The sequence below is a fragment of the Balearica regulorum genome, chromosome 5 (genome assembly GCF_011004875.1).
Source record: "Balearica regulorum gibbericeps isolate bBalReg1 chromosome 5, bBalReg1.pri, whole genome shotgun sequence".
NCBI classification, from domain to species: domain Eukaryota; kingdom Metazoa; phylum Chordata; class Aves; order Gruiformes; family Gruidae; genus Balearica; species Balearica regulorum.
In genome coordinates, this window is record NC_046188.1 from 6,281,733 (window position 1) to 6,289,334 (window position 7,602).

The following is a 7,602-nucleotide window of genomic DNA, read 5'->3' on the forward strand; positions in this document are numbered from 1 at the left end:
GAGGTGGTGGTAAGGTGAGTGTCAGTCTCTTTTCCCAAGTAACAAGTGATAGAACAAGAGCAAATGGCCTCAAGTTGCACTAGGAGAGGTTTAGATTGGATATTGGGAAAAAAATTCTTCACAGAAGGAGTTGTCAATCATTGGAACAGGCTGCCCAGGGAAGTGGTTGAGGCACCATGCCTAGAGGTATCTAAAAGACATGTAGATGTGGCACTTAGGGACATGGTTTAGTGGTGGACATGGCAGTGTTAGGTTTCTGGTTGCATTTGATGAGCCTAAGGGTCTTTTCCAACCTAAACAATTTGATGATTCTATGGTACCCACAGTAATGTAGACTCTACTGATTTCAGAAGGATGATTCCCATGTGTTGGAAACTCACTTATGTAAGTCTCAGAGCTTGTTCCCATCAGCTTCAATGAGAATTTGGCTGTCATTGACAAGAATTTGTAGGTTGGGAGAGCAAAGTCCTTCAATGACAATACTGACTTTGGAGCAGGTACCAGACAGATCTGAGCTTGGCTGTACCATGGACATTCTTAACACTCAGATTAACTTGCTTGACCTTAGATTTTCCAGGATTTTAATTTGCTTTGTGCACAATTTCTTTGTTATTTCAGCAGATGCCCTACTTTAATCATAAGAAAACACCGAAGTAAATCAGCCTTCAAAGAAGCATTTAAAATGTGCCACCTATTCTGCTCTTCAAGCCTTTGTGTTTTTATTGAGTTTGAAAATACAAGAAAAGGCAGCAACTCTGGGATTAGCGTCGCAGAACTGGCGTAAACAAGAAGTGGCAGATGGCTTCGCTCTGCCAAGTGCATGTTGTCCTTTCACACATAAATCTGTTTGACCTCAGAGGAAAACAGGAAAACTATGAATGAAGGTAAGTAGCTTTGCAAACCCTTAAAAGTTTAAAGATTTTCTTTAGAGTTACTGGAAAAGGGTTTGTAGAAACAGGATGTGTCATGTTTCCTTTCACTTCTTTTGAAGCTACAGGGTGTTGAAGGTGTGTTTCTTCCTCAGATTTAAACTATTTCTGTCCAAATAATGGCACCTATGGCTTCACCCTTTTGTGTGTCTCAGAATCCCAGCCCAGTGAGACAAGAGAAGTTGCTTCACATGTACAAATGCAGCATTTCCTCATCTGCACAGCAGGCATGAAGATAATACAGGTGGATTCTTTCCTCAATACATTTGATGGGGAAATGGATGGAGAAAAACATGAAACTCATGGAATATGGTGAGAATTCTGATATTGACTTCAGTTGCAGTGGTTTCATCAGGGTGGGCAAGGTGCCACAAAACCGCATCTTTCTCATGCTGTCTCATCTGAAGTGTGTATATACTAAGCTGGGTTTCCCTCTAGCCCTATCTGCAAGATAGCAGATTTGCTATTTGTGCATACATCTCCAGAAACCCTTGACTGCAAGGAAGCATTCAGAAGACTGGTGAACTTTGGTTTTCTCTAGCTCTGGATTAGAAAATACACATCATCTTTTTGCAGTCTGTTTCTTCATACCTGCCTGCGAATCTTTAATAACCACTACCAATTGTTCTGACATGAGAGGAGTCTCCCATCACACAGCATCTTGTTCATACTTGGGTTGATGCTTGCAGAGGGAAAGAGGGAGAGAAAGCACAGTATCTAGTCACTACTGGGATCTTCACAGATAAGTTGCTTTGGGGAAGAAAGGAAGTGAGAACCCATATTCACTCAGTGGAGTGCTCCACTTGAAGCCATTCCTCATAAACGTGAGAATAATTTCTGTTAGCCGTGACTGTACTCAATTCCTTACTTTGCCTAGATTAAAAACTGCAAAACATGCTCTTGGTGGAGGCTGCTGGAGCTGTGCCACTTGTTGTAGCTACTGAGTGAGAGTCATTGAGAGAAGGGGGATCTGGGCTGAGCCAAAGCACCATCATTGACTCCTTTCCACTGCAGAGGTCTGGACACTGGGCTAGCCTGACACCACTTACGTCAGTCTGAAAACTGAGCACTTCCTAAGTGCTGGGAGCTGCTGTACGTACAACATTCTCATCCAAAGGCTAATGCTAGCACCTCACACCTGCTTCCTAACCAGAGTAATTAACTGTCTAGATAGCTGGGAAGGTAAATGGGGACAGTCTATCTAGTGAACCAGCCACCATTATCTCTGTGTACTGGGAGATCATGAATAGACCCTGCCTAGATGCAAGTTTATACAACCCTCCTAGATACTAGTTAAAATAAATTGCTGGTGAGGGCAGCTCTTCTCTCATATTCCCCAAGACCTTGGACCAGCTGGACTGTCAGAACTAGTCAATGCCAGTCATTCCTCAAGAAGGAGCTGAAGAAGCTGACATAAGGCCTCACCACCGTAGTTTTCAGTTGTGGGAAACCAACAGATCCAACTATCAAGCAGTTACACTTCTCTGCAACTCATAAATTGATGGGAGGGCTTCTATTGGCCCAGTTCAACATTCCTTTGGGACTGCCCCACTGCCACTTAATCTGTAGCTTTCAGTTACAGCAACAACAGGATCCATAGCAGTGCAGGAGGCCATGGGTGAGTTGGGGTGTAGTTTCCTGGCGAGGACTTCCAGCAAAACCTAGGTATCATGGTGCTGCGGAAACTTCTGCCAGGGTGCAGTGAGGACCACAGCTTCCTCAGGGCCTGAGGAAGTGGGAGCTGAGTGTGCTAACACAGAGGCCTGTCCCACTCTCCCCATCCAGGGAGCAGGGCAGGCCTGGGGACCCTTGGCAGGTTCCATCAGTCACGCCTGCAGATCATCAGGCAGGTTCATGGTGACAAGGCAGGATGAGTTCAAGCCAGGAAGTCAATTTGCAGCTCAGAGTCATGTCCAGGGATGGCCAGACATAGCTGTGGGGACAGGGCGAGGCTGAGGATGGGCTGGGATGTTGGCCCACTGGTGGGCCCATGGCCTGGCCGAGCAAGTCTGGGGGAAGCGGGAAACTAACAACCTGCAGTGTCACTGGGACAGGGACTGACAGCCCTGGCTTGGGCTGGAGGGGGATCCTGGGTCATGGACAGGGTAGAGGGAAGCCCTGGGGGCTGGTCAGGGCCCTGGCAGTCATGGAGGCAGAATGTCTGCTAAGGCAGTTAATTAATACTTTTTGTTCCTAAGCTAGTACAGACCGATGACGCAGTTATGGGACCAGGGAGAGAGAAGCGATGCAGAATTCTCGCACTTGCATTGTTTACCCAGTCCATTGCAGGGAAACCCACGTAGGGAGATCCAGTGGTAATGGAGGGCAGGGAGCATTTCCTGCCCATGACATGATGTGCTGGGACAAGGTTTTCTTACGCCAAGTCCTTGCTCTTGCTCCTTCCCACTCCCATCATACCCACAGTTCAGCCATTTCCCTTTTCTACATATGACATTAGCTATCTTGCTGCATCCTTATGCATTCTGTGTCCTTAGGCAGATTATAGCCTGAAATTAATTCCAGCTTAGTGGAAAATGTTATCAGTTGCCATGGAAGTGCCTTACCATGCAATTGTGGTTGTACTTCCTGTTGTGTTCAGGGCTAAAACCATTAGATGACTCTCATTTTTACACTTTCTTACAATTGTCCTATAAATATCTGTTACTCATACCTGTGGTCAGAATATTCAGTCTTCTAACATGGGTCATTTTGTTTTTATGCTGTGATCTTATGCCAGGCTATTAAACACTTATGCTAAAGCTTTCTTCAGCAGAGATCCTCAGACTTCCTGGTTTGTTATTTAAGATCTGCAAAGCTTGCAGATAACTATCAACTGTCAAGGAAATGGGCTGATTTCCATGAGTGAAGAAAATGCTGAAGCTGGTCACTTGCCTTTGCTAGCTGGCTGATACTGACATAAGAGCTCCAGTATGCAGGAGGTAAGGGCTGCTGTGCCAGGCAACTCAGCATGGAAAACTGCCCAAGTGCTGGGTGATTCCTGGTCACAGTGTTATCAACTGTAAAGAGCATCTCCATTTGCTCAGTGATATATATCTGCCATCACTAACTGCTCATTTGGGGATCTGTGCCGGCTCTTTCTTTGTTCATCATATACATTAGGGATTCAATTAATGCAGTTTTGTACAAGCTCATCTATGCTGTTATCATCAAAGAAAAGACTCCCCCCACCACCAGCAGTGTCCACTCCAACGATCTTTGGACAATGCTTTTGTTATGGGTAGCTCCACCTGAAGGCCTCCAGAGCAATGGAAACACCTGCACAACAAGGTCACCAACGCCATTTGATCCTTACTGTCAAAATCAAAGTAACATAGAGAATTTGAGTTGGGAGAGACCTCTGGAGATCTTTAGTCTAGTCCCCTACTCAAAGCAGGACTAACATCAAAGTCAGGACATGTTACTTGGGGTCTTGTCCAGCTGAACTTTGAATGTTGCCGAAGAAGGAGATTCCCCACCCTCTCTGGCTACCTCTTCCAGGGCTTATCTGCTCTCATGACATACTTCCCTTAGTGCAATGTGTGACCATCACCATACATTTTTTTCACTGTGTGCCTTTGAGAAAAGACAGGCTCTGGGTAGTGGAAGACAGCAATTAGATCTCCCTCAGCCTTCCTTCGTGGAGATATGAGGTGCTGGACAGTTGTTGTGTTGTGCAGCGTATCAATGTCATCCTGCTACCTGTCAACAGAGCTGCGACATCAGCCTGTTGCCAAGCCAGGGCACCCACCTCTTGAAACCAACTGCCCCCAGAGCAGCTTCTGTAAACAGACAGGGACAGTATAACCTATGGGATTCTGACTAGACACTGTGCTGTCCTTCACCACCTAGGTACCTGCACCTAGGCACACCTCTTGGCATGCTTACTCAGGGCCACTGGCATGGACTGCAGGCTCACATGCAACTGCGATCTGGCTATTACTCAGTGAATGGTGTCAGGCATGGACACATCTATGTACTGTTTGAAGCACTTCTTTCATTGTGAGCTTTTCTTACAATTGCAACATGAGCATCCCTCATGCCTACAGAATCTTGGCATTTAAAGGTCCTCACAGTTGCACAGAAAACCAGGCAACGACCTTGCTTCTTATGCAGTCTTCTTCTCCTGACAGACCTCCATCCTTGGCATCTTGGGACTCCCGGGAACTAGCCCTGGGCTGTAGTAATTCCCTTGAGAGGAATCATGTCTCTGTAGCATAACATCCAAGGGACTCAGTGAAAGAATATAATTGGCAGTAAGCTGCCAGTGCTGCCAGGCAGCTCCTGCAGCATGCTCTTGGTCAAGTGACAGATACTGCCTGGGGCATTGCTGGGACCCAGGGGCTGTACAGTGGGGGTTCACTTGTGCCTGAACACAACTGGGACAAACATCCTACAGCATCAGGCTATCCGTGCCAATTATCTTCTGGGAGTCAGAAAACAGATTGGTCAAGAAAGGTTTCTAATAATGGTGCTGTGACCAGAGTTGTCAGTGGCTCAGGATTTTTACAGAATACAAAAAAGAGAAAATTCAGCCCAGGATATGCCTCTCTGAGAAGAGTGTGCAGGAGGGTAAGCAGCTCTGGGGAAGTGACAAGAAATTGCCAAAGAGCCGGAAAACCTGGAGCCTCTTGGAATGAGAACCAGTTAATGTGATGAAAGTGCTTTGGCCTGGGTCACTGGCAAGACTGACTTTGTGGTAACAATCTGTTCAGATGCAGAGGGCTAAGCAGATTGCATCGTCTTCATATTCTCAACCAGTGCTTCATCCCCCAGATTCTCAACCTCATCCTTGATCAAGGGAACTTGGCAAGATGAACCTGCAAGGTAGGCATTTTCATTGGTTCAAAAGCTCAAAGGTACACAAGAGGGAGAAAAAGCCCCAATAAATGAGCAACAGGTTCAAGAGGAGAGATTGGCTAACTCATTAACTGAAGCTCAGAGCTTGCTCTTTGAAGCTGGAGGGACACAAAGCACTGAATAAGAATATCATGGATGTATTCAAATGAAAAAAATCACATAGGATATCTTACTCAAATAACGTGTTTCTCTTCTTGCCTTCATATACCAAGACTGTAATGTACTTTACCTCTTTGAACCAGCAAAGATGCACGGTACAGGCAGTGTTATAGCGGCCATTTTGCAGTGAAACAAAATTTTTGGAGAAAGGTCAAGCCATAGAGTGAAAACCACTGTTGTAAAAAAACTCAATTTTAACTTATTTTTCCACAGATCCATCATAAGGCAAGAGAGGTTCTGGTAGCTTTGCGCATCATGGAAGAACTGTCCGTGTTCTACACCTTCAAAATGAAAACTGGAGGAAGCCTGGGCTTCTCTAGCACTTGGAAATATACAGTTAGGCAGTTCTTTTGATATGACAATTAACGAAGATCTTGCAAATCTTTGCCCACATACCACCATTGAATTTACACAGGAGGTGTCCAAAGTATAGGTACGAGTGCACATCTTCTGTCACAAAGCTGCCATCAGGCAGGCCGAAGAGCAGGACCAGGACTCCAGCGATGGCCTAGAACTGCCAGTGCTACAAGGCAGCAAAGAGCAGGGTTCTTCAGGCAAAACCACTTCGCTCCTGCCTCATCTGCAACTTGGTCCTCTAATCCAAGCTCCACTGCAGTCACTGTCACAGGCAAAAAAACTCTTGATGTGGGGAAATTAATTTAATTTACTACAAATCAAATCAGATTAGGATAATGAGAAATTAAATGAAGCTCCAGCATGGGTCCCTTCCATGGGGTACAGTCCTTCAGGAACAGACTGCTCCTGCGTGGTTTCCCCATCGGGTCACAAGTCCTGCCAGAAAACCTGCTCCAGCGTGGGCTCCTCTTCTCAGGACCACGGGTCACTGCTCCAGTGTAGACCTCCATGGGCTGCAGGGGGACAACCTGCCTCCCCATGGTCTTCACCACAGCATGCAGGGGAATCTCTGCTCTGCACTCATGGTACTTGTCCCCTGTGCAAAGGGCTCCCTTCTCAGAAAGCCTGATATCTGCCTCACTGAGGTCACCAAGCGCAATGCCCTCGGGCTCCCTGGGCTTGGATTGCCTCGAGCTCCGCAGGCACCCACTTCAGCCTCCCTATGGCGTATAAGAAACATGCAGAGCTGTGGAGGGCCATCAGTTAGTCTAATTTGCCCAACACAGGAGCACGGACAGGCGGGGGAGCCTCAGTTAAAGAATCAGTGAAACCAGAGCCCACTTCATCAGCTCTTCTGCAAAACGCTCCCCAACTCTGCAGCAGCTGAGCAGTCAGCACCCTTTGCCCACGTTCCACAACAAAACGATGCACAGACACTCACAGACACAGTGTTTTTTCGAACAAGACATTTCTTGGAATATTTGAGCAGAGTAAAGCTCCTGGCGGGAATGGATGCTCTCCTGGCAGGACCAGGAGGCGCTTGTCCGAAATTCTGTCCGTGTCCAGTGCAACACTCCTTTCTCCTTCCTTCTAGAGCTGCCCTCCTTGCTGCCGGTGGCTGGCTGACGGCTCCTTGTCCTGAGCCACCAGCAGAGCCCAAAGAGCAGGACCAGGACTCCTGCGACGGCCCAGAACTTCCACGGCTGCAAGGCAGCGAAGAGCAGGCCTCCCCAGGCCACGCCGCTCTGCTCTTGACTCCTCTGCTCCAGGCTCCTATTCTGCTGGTAACAACTGCCTCCGC